This window comes from Nicotiana tomentosiformis, chromosome 5, assembly GCF_000390325.3.
Source record: "Nicotiana tomentosiformis chromosome 5, ASM39032v3, whole genome shotgun sequence".
Classification (NCBI taxonomy): domain Eukaryota; kingdom Viridiplantae; phylum Streptophyta; class Magnoliopsida; order Solanales; family Solanaceae; genus Nicotiana; species Nicotiana tomentosiformis.
The window spans coordinates 72766818-72782129 of record NC_090816.1 but is presented as its reverse complement, the minus strand read 5'-3'; positions in this window follow the sequence as shown (position 1 = coordinate 72782129).

Genomic DNA, 15312 nt, shown 5'->3' with positions numbered 1-15312 from the left:
TCATACGTAAGGTAGGTCATGTAGCATATGGGTTAGACTTGCCTTCTGACTTGGAGTCTGTACATCTAGTCTTTCATGTGTCTATGCTTCATAAATATATCAGAGATCCTTCTAGAGTCGTGTCATTTGACGATGTTCGGGTCACAGAGCAGCTATCATATGAGGAAACTCCCATTGCTGTATTAGACAGACAGGTTCGGAGATTGAGGACTAAAGACATAGCTTCGGTGAAAGTACTTTGGAAAAACAAAAATGTGGAAGAAATGACTTGGGAAGCCGAAGAAGACATGAAGTCTAGGTATCCTAGCTTATTTCCTCTTCCAGAGAAGGATCCGACTGATACATCACAGCCTTAAGGTACGTGTATGGATTCTTATATTAGTTATTATCATTGGTCGTGTGATAGCATCCTAGGAAGCTCAACTCGATTCAAGGACAAGGATGAAGCTTTGGAATCTCAAAGATAGCCTTTAACAATATATCAAGCTAAAGAGTTGCAAAAAAAAGGCCATTAGACTTCAAGTGCAAATAAAGAAGCTTTTAATTGTGGAGGACGAGCTCAAGACCAAAGGAGATAAATTATACAAGTTTTACAATTATTTGATGGCCCAAATTGAAGTCCAAGAGGAGGAAGATAGAGTCCCGAACTCGGCCCTTGAAATCTAGCAAAAGGGCACCTAGAAGAGCCCAAAATGAGCTTAAAAGAGGTCCAAATGGGGGTGTTTGAAATGGAGCCCAATTGGAGTCCAAACCAATGGCCCAAACTAGTAGTTTTAATGCCCAAATCTGCCCCAAAGGGATTTGGCCGCTCCCTACCTAATTTTGTGACTTTTCTTATTTCTTAGCAACCACCCTCCTAATTTTGATGAATTTGTTACCCCTTAGCAGCCCCCTACCTAATTGTAATGACTTTGTATGCCTTAGTACTCCTATAAATAAGGAGTTCTTCTCATTGATTGAGACACTTCATTATTGATTAAGTATATCATACTTTGAGAGTTCTTTTGAACCTTTATTAATTGTGCTTTGAGATTTATCTTTCAACCTTTACTAGTTCATAGTGCAAGGTAGTAAGATTACTTCTCTATTGTGATATCTTTGATTCCTTTGTGGTATTCTTAAAAGGCGATTAATACTAGTTATTAATTGTTGTCTCAAGTTACTTGTAAAGCGGTCAAGATCCGAATCTATTGTTTTGCTTTGCTTTTAAGTAAAGGCGTTTGAGTTCTTCAATAAATAAAGACGTTGTTGCTTTGATCTTGTCAAGGCTATAGAACTTGCGTTCTTGGAAGTTCTTGGAATTCTTTCCTTGAATATTCCCATATCCTTTATTTTCTACCCTTCAGGTATAGTTGTTCAATTCCTTATTGTTATTTCTTCCGCATTTACTTTTTAAATTCTTACTCTAGTTTGGATTCCCGACCTAGTCGTTATCATCGTGTAAGGCCATGGTCGTGGGTGATGATTGTGGCAATATGTGGCATTGAATTATTGAGTTCTCTACATGAAGGATTGATAGTAGTATTGTTACAAGGCGACTCTGCCAAAGTTTATATGGATCCCGAGCAGTTAAACATTCGAGGACGAATGTTTCTAAGGGGGAAAAAATGTTACATCTCGCATTTTCGTACCTTAAAGTTTCGTCTTCAGTTAATTGACGTGGACTCGGGGATGAGATGTTTTTGAGATTATAAGCATATATGTTATTTATAAGAAGCAATAAGTAAGAACCGTGAGAGATAAATGGTAAACGAATCAAAGAAAATGAGTTTCGTTGACGGTTGTTGGTTTGTGATAAAATACGATACGAGCCATAATACCTTGTATTTATGGATTAGTGCCATACAAGGTACTACATGACCATGATAGTAAGGTGTATAAGGTATGTTAAAAGTGAGTAGTATTTTAAGTAAGTTGAGATAATTTTGAATTATGTGAAGTAATTGGTCAATTATTAGGTAACGGGATATTACCTAATTAACTAAGAAACTATGGGATAAGTTTAACCCCCCTCCCCCCCCCCCCCCCCAAAACGTGGCAGCACCCCAACCCTTAGGACTCTTAAGTCATTATACATTAGGTGGCAAGATTAAGTCATTAAGGATTATGTGGTTAAGCCACCACATAAAGTGGGGCCCACATCCATATATAAGACATATCAAAACTTAAGAGACATTCTAAGTAACGTGAAGATCATCCAATTCCAACTTACTTAGAAGGCCTCTCTAACTTAGTAACGTGAGAATTTTAGCATCTTCAACAAATTCATTTGGTAAGGGATTTATACATAAACGCAAAGCCATGAACGAAGGTGAGGGAATTTGGAAATTCATATGAGACTCCATATTATAATAGCAACGGGATTTTGCGATTCTAAGGGAGTACGGCGCAATCTTTCTCAAGAATATCATACGGATTTTTCCCTACTCCAAGTATGTTAAGGCTATCCCTTCTTTCTTTTTGGCATGATCCATACGGTACAAACGAAACGAGCAAATGCACAACTTCCATAAATGACTCTATTCATAGAAATACTAGAGATTCCTATGTTCTTGATTCCCCATATGTTTTATTATTCTATCGTTTGTTCATAGGTCTCAGAAAAATACGTATTTGATAAAGTTTATCCGAAAGGCATATTGATTTTATGACATTCCGAGAAATCTTATTAACGTATTTCTTATGCATTTCATGCATTTATACATGTACATTGACCTATGACCAGATGACGTTATATACACGTATATATGTAGATATATGTATATGGGATATGGAAAAAGGTTACGGCGTTATATACGCACCACCACCAGATCAGTTGGTATATGTTGATGATTTTGCCCACAGTGGCCGAGATGATATGATGGGATGCCCTTAGAGACTTGATGATGTTATACTTATGCATGACACGACATTTATACGCACGTGCATGACACTATAAATGTTTCAGTTTTTACAAAGTTATTTAGACTTACAGGCAGAATTCTTTATTCTGTGTTTCATCTATGTCTTTTATGTACTGATTTTTATGCCTTACATACTTAATACATTATTCGTATTGACGCCCTATTTCCCGGGGCCTGCGCTTCATGCCTGCATGTGCAGGTAGACAAGCTGATGGTCCCCCTTCTTAGGATCCTTGATCAAAGAGAGTTGGTGTGCTCCATTTGATCCGGAGCTGCTTTTGATTTTGGTACGATATGTTTGTATACATACATGGGTATGACGGGGCCCAGTCCCATCCTTGTACAGTTGTTTATTCTGTTAGAGGTCTATAGATAGTATGTATAGTTGGATATATAGTTGTCTATGCAGCCTTGTCAGCTCGCCCTACGCATTCCGCACGTATATGCATATATGTCTTCTGGACAGGTTTCCCTCACACATGCTATTCTCGTAATTTAGCAGATGTTATTCATGTTTATATCTTAGATGCATGCTTAAGGGTGTTTGACAGGTAGGACTCGGGAACTCGTCATAGCCCATCGGTTTAGGTCGTGACATTACCGCAAGACGGGTAAGGGTCATCAATAATGTGAAAAGACGACAAAGATGAAGAGGTATAGTATCTATACGTAGATCATCGTAGAACTAAATCTTAGTACTCCCCTAAAGGGGGAAATATGGAGTGATGTGGCATTATGTCAGAATTGAGTGGTTCTAATAACTATGGAATGGTAAAGGAAAAATGCGATAAAAATAGGAAAAGGGATGAGATTGCACTGATTCAAATCCTACAGATATGCCACGATTCCAGAACATTATGCAAACACGATGTCAAGGAGAGGAAGTAAGGGTTCCTTCCCGAGATGTTATAGATAGATAAGGAGCCAGTGCAAGACGTAAGTTAAGACAAAGGAAATAACCCAAGAAAGATTACGCGGAATATTGATATGAGAATGGGCCAACTAGGAGGAAGAGCCTAGTTATGGCTAGACAAGAGGATACAGAAAAATCAACAGATCGTGCAAGATAAACATAGTGAACCCCAGCATGGGGAATTCAGTCTCGCAGAAATGATATCGTGATCCTTGAAAAATATTCAGATAGGAGTTGGGGTAGTTAAAAGTACCATATGAGTGTTATGAAAATAAAAGAGAATGCCACTGGGAAGACAGTCAAAATATTAGTTCAGAAGCAACCCTACAAGTACAAGGGCATGGAAATAAGTAACTACGGATAATTATAGGCGGGGAAAAACATCAAAAATTTCGTCAAGTATACGATGTGATAAGCTCGCAGCTTTACAAGAGTCAGAGGGTCCTCCCTAAGTACTTTAGTGAAAGACTAGCTGAGGAAATAAGGAAGAAGGTTCCAACCTAAGCACAGTGACCTAAAGAGGAAATGGTCTTGTAACAACAGTCTCATAACAACAATGTATGCACTCCATAAGAAAGTGGCAGCTATTGTCGCTAATGAACGGGAAGAAGAAGAAAAAAATCAAAGGTTATATTCAAGATCATATGGGTTGTATGGAATTCCAAAATGTGTGGGCACTAAAATAAGCCAAGTATTCATGCAACAAGTGGAAAAACGACCAGGAAAAGTAATTGCTTACATTTAAAGAAAGTTGAGAAGGAACGAAAGGAATTATTCGATCAATGATCCCGAGTTAGTTACATTATGAATGCACTTAAGATATCGGAATATTATCCATGCGGCTTATATGTTGACGATCATACAGCCGTAGAAGACTCCGGTATAAGTTAAAAGAAAGAATTGAGTCCAGGTCATAGACAAAGGATTGAATTGTTAGGAGATTATATCATGGATATTCCATAGCGCCAATGAAAGGCAAAAGTAATGACTAATACCATGAGCCGCAGATCGGAAAATAGCTTAAGCCTACATACAACTGATCAGAGGGAAGAGGAAACTAAAGAGTTACATCAACTAAGTTAAACAGGAGTCTGATCATTGGACCCAAAAAAATTATAGAAATCGTGATTGACAACATAGCTGAATCACTCTTAATATTAGAGGTACAAGAGAGATAGTACAACAACCATATTCTATAACGGCTCTACGATAAAGCCAGTTAGAAGAGTACCAGCCTCATAAGAAGTCAGTATGAAGCTCCCACCGGATTGTGTATGCACCAGAGGTGCAAGTTGTATAATAGAGCTTCAAGTTATGGATGTAAATTATACCTATGTGGAAGGGAGATCATGAAAGAGATAGAAGATATGATGCAAGATTTTAAGGTAAGTAAGATAAAGGTGAACAACGTACGAGTTACCCAAATGCAGAAGGTTGTGAATAGACCATACTTCGGATAAAAGGTTAGAAGTGCTAGGATTCAATATCCAAGAATGATGGCGGCGGCGTCAGTGGCATATCTTCCAACCTATGGTTTCTAGGTATCGAGAAGTCTAATTAAGAGAATAAAGAAGAGTTAGAAATGATGTGATGTCTCGCTTGATGTTCCATGATGACATAAGGAAATTTACGATTAAAGTAAGTTGAAGGAAGGTTGCGAGTAGTATAAAGTATGGTAAAGTGACAAGGTATTAGGATGACGTTTGGGCCTTTGATTAAGTAATGAATTGTAGGATGGTTATACCCAAGTAACCAAGGGGGATTTCATGAATTGTACAACATTAAAATACTTACGTAAGGTGAATCATATTGGGATGCTATGAAATATGGTTATGGATGTATGGTATCATCCCCAGGTGGATCAGGAAAATCACTTCAAATGTTAATCGATGCAACGTTAAGGTGAATCAACAATGGATGGACAAAAGTCACAAAGTATGAGATGAGATTAGGCCGTTATTCTTAAGATGAACGGTAATGAGGAAGCATTAAAAGACTTAGCTTTATGCATATAGGATAAGCAACAAGAGTATCCTGGAGTTTGGTAGCAGACCTCAGTAATGATAAATCGAAGTAAGAGTTATGGTATAGTATGACCTACATAGATGTAGTAAAGCTAATATAGTATGGCCTACTTAGATGTAGTAAAGCTAATGACGCCCAGAGGCACAACTTGTCATAATTCTGTATATGTTCACAAAGTAAGGTCTAGAGAATGGCTAAAAGCTGGAAGAAAGAGGAGAGAAGAGTCGCATAGGCACACATGCAAAGTCAGAGTCGTACAATATGCATGATAGAAGGTAACAACAGTTACGAGATTGGAAGGATTCCGAACACAAGTCGTGGTATGAGAGAAGAGACCTAGAGGGGGGAATGCCTTGGCCTTTGGATTTATTCACAGAACAATTGCCTAGATGGCAAGGAGAGAATACTAAAGTATTCGGAAGACATAGGTTATGAATATGATAAGTGCATCAGTCAACATTCGAGGATGAATTTTCCAAAGGAGGGAATGATGTTACGCTCTGTAGTATTATATTACAATGATTATAGGCTCCGCAGTATTATATTATGATGATGTTACGCTCCGCAATATTTTATTACAACGATGTTATACCCTGTAGTATTGTACGTTGAATTTGTCGTAAGATAATTGACATCAGTTCAAGGACAAGATTAGTTGGAGATTATAAGTATTATGCTATTTCAAACAAGTGATGAGTGAACTCGTAAAGGTGAAAGGGTAAACAAATCAAAGAAAATGAGTTTTGTTGAAGGTTGTCAATTTGGGATATAATACGATTCGAGCAATAATACCCGGTATTTATGGACTAGTGCCATACAAGGTACCACATGACCATGATAGTAAGGTGTATAAAGTGTGTTAAAAGTGTGTAGTATTTTAAGTAATTTGAGATAATTCTTACTTATGTAGGTAATTGGTTAATTATGGATTTTTAAGTGGGAGATTAACATGTAATTGAATTTGTGGATAATGTTTAAAGGGGACACCATCCCCAACATGGAAGCAAGCTAATGCCTAAATTAAGTAACTCTTACCCACAAGACAAGGTGGCACACTTAGAGGAGCTCTTGGCTAAGTCATCACCTAAGTGGGCCCCACCCCCACTAAGGTAAAAGACTTCTCAAAGTCATAAAGAATGATGCTTAGGAAAGTGATTTTCTTGAGAAATGCTTGTATCTCATCTACATAGCAACGTGATTTTCTTGAACAAAATTCAAATGAGATTTCTTAATGAAATAGCAAAGAGAGGTATCATACAAATAGAGATGCATATGTGATAAGTAAACTGAGATTTTCATACCATCTTCAACAAAATGGAGATGCTTACATCAAAATCTCCAAGACATGTGTTAGCAACGGGATTCACACAAAATGTGTTAGCAACGAGATTCACAACAAAATGAAGACATTTACATCTTCTAAGTGACGGGTCTTCAGCAAGAATTTTCATACGAAATTATACTGTGTAATAGCAACGGGATTTGCAATTCTAAAAGAGCACGGTAAAATCTTTCTCAAGAATATCATACGGATTTTTCCCTACTCCGACATTGCCGTCACGTGTTTTGTCGCGATTGTCATGTGTTAGAGGGATTGTCTACAGAATCTACTCAGGTGTGTTAAGGTTATCCCTTCCTTATTTTGGCATGATCCAAATGATACAAATGAAACGAGCAAAATACGCAACTTTCATAAATGATTCTATTCATAGAAATACTAGGGGTGTCTATATTCTTGATTCCCCATATGTCTTATTATTCAATCATCTATTCATGGGTCTCAGAAAATACGTAAGTGGATAAAGTTTATTTCATGATATTAATCAGAGGCATAATGGTCTTATGACGTCCCGAGAGATTTTATTGACGTACTTCTCATGCATTGCATTCATTTATACATGTACATTGACCCATGACCAGATGGCGTTATATACGCATATATATGTACATTATATGTATATGGGATGTGGGAAAAGGTTACGGCGTTATATACGCACCACCACCTGATCAGCTGGTATTCGTTGATGATTTGCCCACAGTGGCCGAGATGATATAATGGGATGCCCTCGGAGGCTTGATGGCGTTATGAACGCATATACCTAAGCATGGTATGACATTTATATGCATATGTATGACATTGTAAATATTAATGATTCACAGAGTTATTCAGTCATACATGTCGAGTATTTTACTCCATGTTTCTCTCATGTCTATTGTTTACTGATTTTCATTCCTTACGTACTCGGTACATTATTTGTACTGACGTCCCTTTGCCTGGGGACAATGCGTTTCATGCCCGTAGGTCCCGATAGAAAGGTTGAGAGTCCTCCAAGTAGGTTATCAGCTCAGCGGAAGGTGTTGGTTTTGCTTCGGAGTTGCTTATGTGGTCAGTATAATTAGGATATGTATTGATTAGTATGGAGAGGCCCTGCCCCGACCTTTATGAAATTTATGTACTCTTAGAGGCTTGTAGACATATGTCGTGTACGTGAAAGATTGTACGGCCTTGTCGGCCTATGTTCAGTGTAATTTTGGTCTTATAGGCCAGTATGTCATATGTATAAGTTTGTATTCCCTCATGCTTTACTCCGGTTCATTTACCTATGATAGAATGCTATGAAAGATACGTTACGTTGGTACTCGGTTGAGTAAGGTACCGGGTGCCCGTCGCGGCGCATCAGTTTGGGTCATGACACCCATGACCAAATGGCGTTATATACGCGTATATTATATGTATATGGGATATGGATAAAGGTTATAGCGTTATATACGAACCACCACCTCAGAGGCTTGATGATATTATGTACACCTATACATATGCATGACACGACATTTATACGCACATGCATGACATTATATATGTTTCAGGATTTACAAAGTTACTTAGACTTACAGGCGGAATTCTTTATTCCATGCTTCATCTATGTCTTTTATGTACTGATTTTCATGCCTTACATACTCAGTACATTATTCTACTGACGTCCTATTTCCCGGGGCCCGTGTTTCATGCCCGCAGGTATAGGTAGACAAGCTAACAGTCCCCCTTCTTAGGATCCTTGATCAGCGATAGTTGGTGTGCTCCATTTGATCTGGAGCTGCTCTTGATTTTGGTACGATATGTTTGTATACATATATGGGTATGACGGGGCCCAGTCCCGTCCTTGTACAGTTGTATATTCTATTAGAGATCTGTAGACATTATGTATAGTTGGATATATAATTGTCTATGGCGCCCTTGTCGGCTCGCCCTACGCATTCCGCACGTATATGTATATATAGGTCTTTTGGACAGGTTTACCTCACGCATGTTATTCTCGTAATTCAGCAGATGTTATTCATGATTGTATGTTAGACGCATGCTTAAGGGTGTTCGACATGTAGGACTCGGGCACTCGTCATGGCCCATCGGTTTGGGTCGTGACAGAAAAGCAGTACATAATAGACATGAAAGAAACTTGAAGTAAAAGACTCAACCTGTAAGTCTGAAAAGCTATGTTAATCATGAGATATTTATAATGTCATGCATATGTGTATAAATGTCATACCATCTCGGCCATTATAGGCGAAATCATCAACGTATACCAGCTGATCAAGTGGTAATTGATAGCATCCTAGGAAGCTCAAATCTATTCAAGGACAAGAATGAATCTTTTGAATCTTAAAGAGGGCCTTTAACAAGATGTCAAGCTAAAGAGTTGCAAAACAAGGTCATTAGACTTCAAGTGCAAATAAAGAAGTTGTTAATTGGGATGGAGAGTTCAAGGATAAAGGATATGAGTTGTCTAGGTGTTATAATTATTTTATGGTCCAAATTCATGTCCAAGAGGAGTTGGATAAGATCCCAAGAGATATCCTCTGAAGAAGGTCCAAATCATGCCACTATTGGACCTATTTGAAAAATGTGTCCAAACTTGCAGCCCAATAAGTCCTACATGAAATCACGTTTTTATAACATAAAAATTACTTACTTGCTGCCCAAAAAAGGTTCAATAGGCGTGATAGAAGTTGGGTACAAGTTGGTGCCAAGTTGCTTGCAAGTTGCCTTCAAGATTTCCAAGATCCTATCCATGATTGGTTTGGGACTTTCAAGATTCTATCCTAGATTGGTTTTAACTTATTTCCATATATTTTGGTACTAGATTTATTGCTTTCCTAGGTAGTTAAGGTTATGTTTTCCTTTTCCTAAGATTGTTGGAGTTACTTTCCAAGATTGACTTGGTTTTTGTTTCCTAGTGTTTTTCCTTTTCCTAAGGTATTTGGATTTGTTATCCAAAGTAGTTTAGGACTTTATTTCCTTATTTTTAGGTAGGAATTTCGTGACCCCCTCTCTATATAAAGGGGTGTCTTCTTTGTTTTTAGATTTTAGATTATTATAGACAATATCAATAAAAATTGTGAGATTTTTCTAGCACTCTTGTGTGTGGCTACTCTTGGATTTATTCTTCAACCTTCAAGACTCAACTTAAGGTGGTAAGATTCAACCCTTTTCGAAATCTTAGATCACTTCTAGGTATTCAAGAAAGGTGATAAGTTTAGACTTATTGTTGTTCTTGTTATTCTAAAGGATCGGGTTTCACAATCTATCTCTTGTTTTTAAGTCTCTACCAAAGGCGATTAGTTCTTCGTTAGCTAATTGTTGTTGTTTGGATTCAACTTCAAAAATAGACTTCTTGAATTCAAGAAACTCTTTCTTGAATTCAATCTATCTTTAATTTCTGTCTTCTTCTTTGTTCATTTATTTTCTTTTAGCTTCCACATATTTTTTGATTTTTCTTATTTTTCTTTACTAATTCTTGAATCCTCTATCGTGTTGTTATCAAGTGATATCAGAGCATAGGCTAATCAAGATTTCAATCATGATAATCTTGGGACGTTCTTGAGCAAAACAAAACGAAAAAATAAAAACACAAATCGGCCCAAAGAAAGGCATTATGGCTCATTATTATTTGTAGAATTCAAGTGTTATTTGGTTTCCAAGTCAAGAATGAAAACAAGAAGAGGGGGTCCTAGTTCTTGAAGATTAAGGTAACTTCTTTCCTTATTCTTGTTGGTTTTGGGTTTCCTAAATTCTTTCCTTTTTTATTCTACTAACCAATTCCTATTCTTCCAAGGTTCGGTCCTTCACTTTCCTTTTCACTTTCTAACTCCACATTCTTATCACTAAGAGTTGTGACTAGTAAGGTTTATTAATAAATCTAAAGATTAATGACCAAGAGTTGCTTTGAGTGGAAAAAGGCAAGAGAGGCGAGAAAATTAGATGAAAAAGCCAAATTTGAGAGATACATAATTCTTCTAATCTTTGTTCAAGATATTTCAAACAGGTAGTTATAGTGAAAGGAGGCGAGCTATGACTCAACAACTTGAAAAGTCAAACTTACAATATACCGAATGGAAGGAAGACAATGGTAAAATTATTTTTCAAACAAAAGCTAAAGTGATATCTGCGATTTGTGCCCTTAGAATTGACAAAAGAGTTTGGTTATAACTCAATTAGCACTTATATGGTTGAAAATTTTTAACTTGCCTTGTGTTGCGCATATTGAACCCTCCATGTGATTCCCATGAATAATTATCATATCTTGTTGGGAAATCCACGGTATGCCTATAGAAGAGCTTCATATAACATGGAAAAAAATAGATACTCTTTTGAGGTTAACGGGAAGAAACTTATTCTTGGATCTTTGACTCCCTCACAAATTTATGAAGATGAAAAGACTGTTAAAGAGAATATGGAAAAATATGAGAGAGAAAAGAATGAGAGGAGTAAGGGAGTGCATGTTGACATCCCAATAGAGGAAAAATGAGAGGTTGTATTGAGTGAAGAGAATGGGATGTCAATTGAGAAAAAGAGTTAGCTTGAGGGAAAAGAAAAGAGAGAAGGCAATGAGATAAGAAAAGTCTTTGAGGTAGAGAGAGAAAAACAAGAGGGTTTGAGTAAAGAAGAAGAAAAAAACTTTAGTGAGAGAAAAGAAGTTAAGGGTGAAGAAAAAGTTAGTCTTGTGATAAAAGCCAAAGAGAGTGTAGGCAAGAAAATATTTTCTTTACTTCCTAACCTATTAAATCTTTCTTGTGTTAGTTCTTCTGTTTTTGTGTAGCCATATGTAGAAAGACCTTTTGAAAGGGGAGGTGAGGCACAAGAGACGGTAGCAAAGAATCCAATCGGATTCCAACATGAATTTAGCGAAATCAATTCTTGTTAGATGGTGGAAGATAAAAAGCTTGGTTAATGATAACGACTAGTTCGGGAATCCAAACTAGAGTAAGAATTTGAAAAGTAAATGCGGAAGAAATAACAATAAGGATTTGAACAACTAGAACTAAAGGGCAGAAAATAAAAGATATGGGAAAATACAAGGAAAGAATTCCAAGAACATCCAAGAACGCAAGTTCAATAGCCTTGACAAGATCAAAGCAACAACGTCTCGATTTATTGAAGAAATCAAACGCCTTTCCTTAAAAGCAAATCAAAACAATAGATTCGGATCTTGACGGCTTTACGAGTAACTTGAGACAACAATTAATAACTAGTATTAATCGCCTTCTAATAATACTACAAAGGAATCAAAGATATCACAATAGAGAAGTAATCTTACTACCTTGAACTATGAACTAGTAAAGGTTGAAAGATAAATCTCAAAGCACAAGTAACAAAGGCTCAAAAGAACTCTCAAAGTATAATATACTTAATCAATAATGAAGTATCTCAATGAATGAGAAGAACTCTTTATTTATAGGACTAAAACTACTTAAAATTAGGTAGGGGGTTGCTAAGGAGTAACAAAAGTCATCAAAATTAGGTAGGGTGGTTGCTAAGAAATAAGAAAAGTCACAAAATTAGGTAGGGAGCGGCCAAATCTCTTTGGGGCAGATTTGGGCCTTAAAACTACTAGTTTGGGCCATTGGTTTGTACTCCAATTGGGCTCCTTTTCAAATACCCCCCTTTGGATCTCTTTTAAGCTCATTTTGGGCTCTTCTGGGTGCTCTTTTGCTAGATTTCAAGGGCCGAGTTCAGGACCGAATCTTCCTCCTCTTGGACTTCAATTTGGGCCACTAATTAATTTAAAAACTTGTACAATTTATCTCCTTTGGCCTTGAGCTCGTCCTCCACAATTAAAAGCTTCTTTATTTGCACTTGAAGTCTAATGGCCTTGTTTTGCAACTCCTTAGCTTGACATCTTGTTAAAGGCCATCTTTGAGATTCCAAAGCGTCATCCTTGTCCTTGAATAGAGTTGAGCTTCTTAGGATGCTATCATTCCCCTCTTCTGGAAGAAAATGCGTTCTTGAATTTCGACCTTGCAAGAAAAAGAAAACACGCACTAGTAAATGGCATCCACTAAACTGAAAATATAGTAGGAATAAAACAAGATAGTGACCATGTGTCCATTTAACCCAATTAATCTTAATAGGTGTAAATACACCCTTATAAAGCATATGGACATCATCATCCCAATAAAATTTATGTCTACCTAGATAAATACAATAAAAACCTCTCTTAGATGCGCCATGCAATGGAACTTGCAATTCGATCTTGTCGGTAAGGTAGTCCATAGGTATACATGACAAAGAAATTATAAAATATTGACCAAAAATCCATTTAATATAAGTTTCTCTACCACATGTATCAAAGAAGATACTTTCATGATACATCCAACTATCTATAATTACAAATCTCATAGATTCCCCTCCATGAAAGAGTATTTGATCACAAGTGTTACAACAATCATGCATATCATCTTTACTAATAACAAATACTTTTACAAGCTCACAATGAACATGACTTGAAGAATGACTCCACATCACACAACAAAAATCACATTCTAGCAATTTATCACATGAAAAATCATTAGCCACTTGAATAAGAGAAGAAGAAATATTTAACTCATTCACAAGCCTCTTCTCATAAATTTCATGCCTCTTTCCACCAAGTTGGAATACATAATCATCTACATCATACACAATTTCAAAAGGAAGCAATTTACTCTTGCACTTTAACTTAGATATTACAGTTAATGACTTGATGTGCATCAAAATATCATCATCCACAAAAATTATAAAGTCACCAACATAAGAAATAAGAGTATAATTCATTACCTCCAAAAATACCTTAGGTATTCCAAAAAGGCCAAGAATGCAAATAAACCAATTATACATACCATACTTGGATTTATTTACCAATGGAACATTATCAACTTGTATTCTTTTATGCAATGGCTCCAGCTTATTAATGCTTTTAGGCAACTCCATTTCATAACCCTGTAAATAAGAATCGAAATAGTCAAAAGGTTCAATAACAAAGAATTTAACCAAGCTTTTATCTTCCACTATCCAACAAGAATAGATATCGCCAAATACATGTTGGAATCCAATTGGATTTTTTGCCACCATCTCCTGCGCCTCACCACCCTTTTCAGAAGGTATTTCAACACGTGGCTGCATAAAATCACAAGAACTAAAACAAGAAAGAGTTAATGCGTTAGGAAGTAAAGAAAGTTTTTTCTTGCTTACACTCTCTTTGGCTTTTATCACAAAACTAACGTTTTCCTCACCCATAACCTCTTTTCTCTCACTAAAGAGTTTTTCTTTGCTTTCACTCAATCCCTCTTGCTTTCCTCTCTCTACCTCACAGACTTTGTTTATCTTTTATTTTTTTTCAATTTCTCTCTTTACCTCACTTGGCATCCAACTCTTTTCACTCAAGACAACCTCTCCTTTTTCCTCTCTTGGAATGTCAGCATGCACTCCCTTACTCCTCTCATTCTTTTTTCTCTCATATTTTTCCATATTCTCTTTAATAATATTTTCATCTTCACAAATTTGTGAGGGAGTCAAAGGCCTAATAATAAGTTTCTTCCCATTAATCTCAAAAGTGTATCTATTTGTTTCAATACTATATGAAGCATTTCTATAGACATACCATGGCCTTTCCAACAAGATATGAAAACTATTCATCGGAATGACATTGCACCAAATCACATCCTCATACCTTCCAATAGAGAATGGCAAGAATATTCTTTTATCTACCTTTACTCCTTTCAACATGTAGGGTTCAATATGTTCAACACAAGTCAAGTTAAATTTCTCAACCATATAAGTGCTAATTAAGTTATAGCCAAATACTTTGTCAATTCTAAGGGCATAAATTGCAGACATCACTTTAGCTCTTGTTTGAAAAATAACTTTACCATTGTCTTCCTTCCATTCGGTAGACTGTAAGTTCGACTTTTCAAGTTGTTGAGTCATAGCTCTCCTCCTTCTACTGTAACTACCTGTTTGAGACATCTTGACATAGATTAAGGAAAATATGTATTTTTCAAATTTGGCCTTTTTCCCTATAATGCTCTCACCTCTCTTTGCCTTTTTTTCCTCTCGAAATAACCTTTGAATAAAATACTTTGTAGATTTATAGTTAAACCCAACTCGTATGAAGTTCTTAGTAGTAAAATTCATATTTTTGCGGAACAAATGAAAGA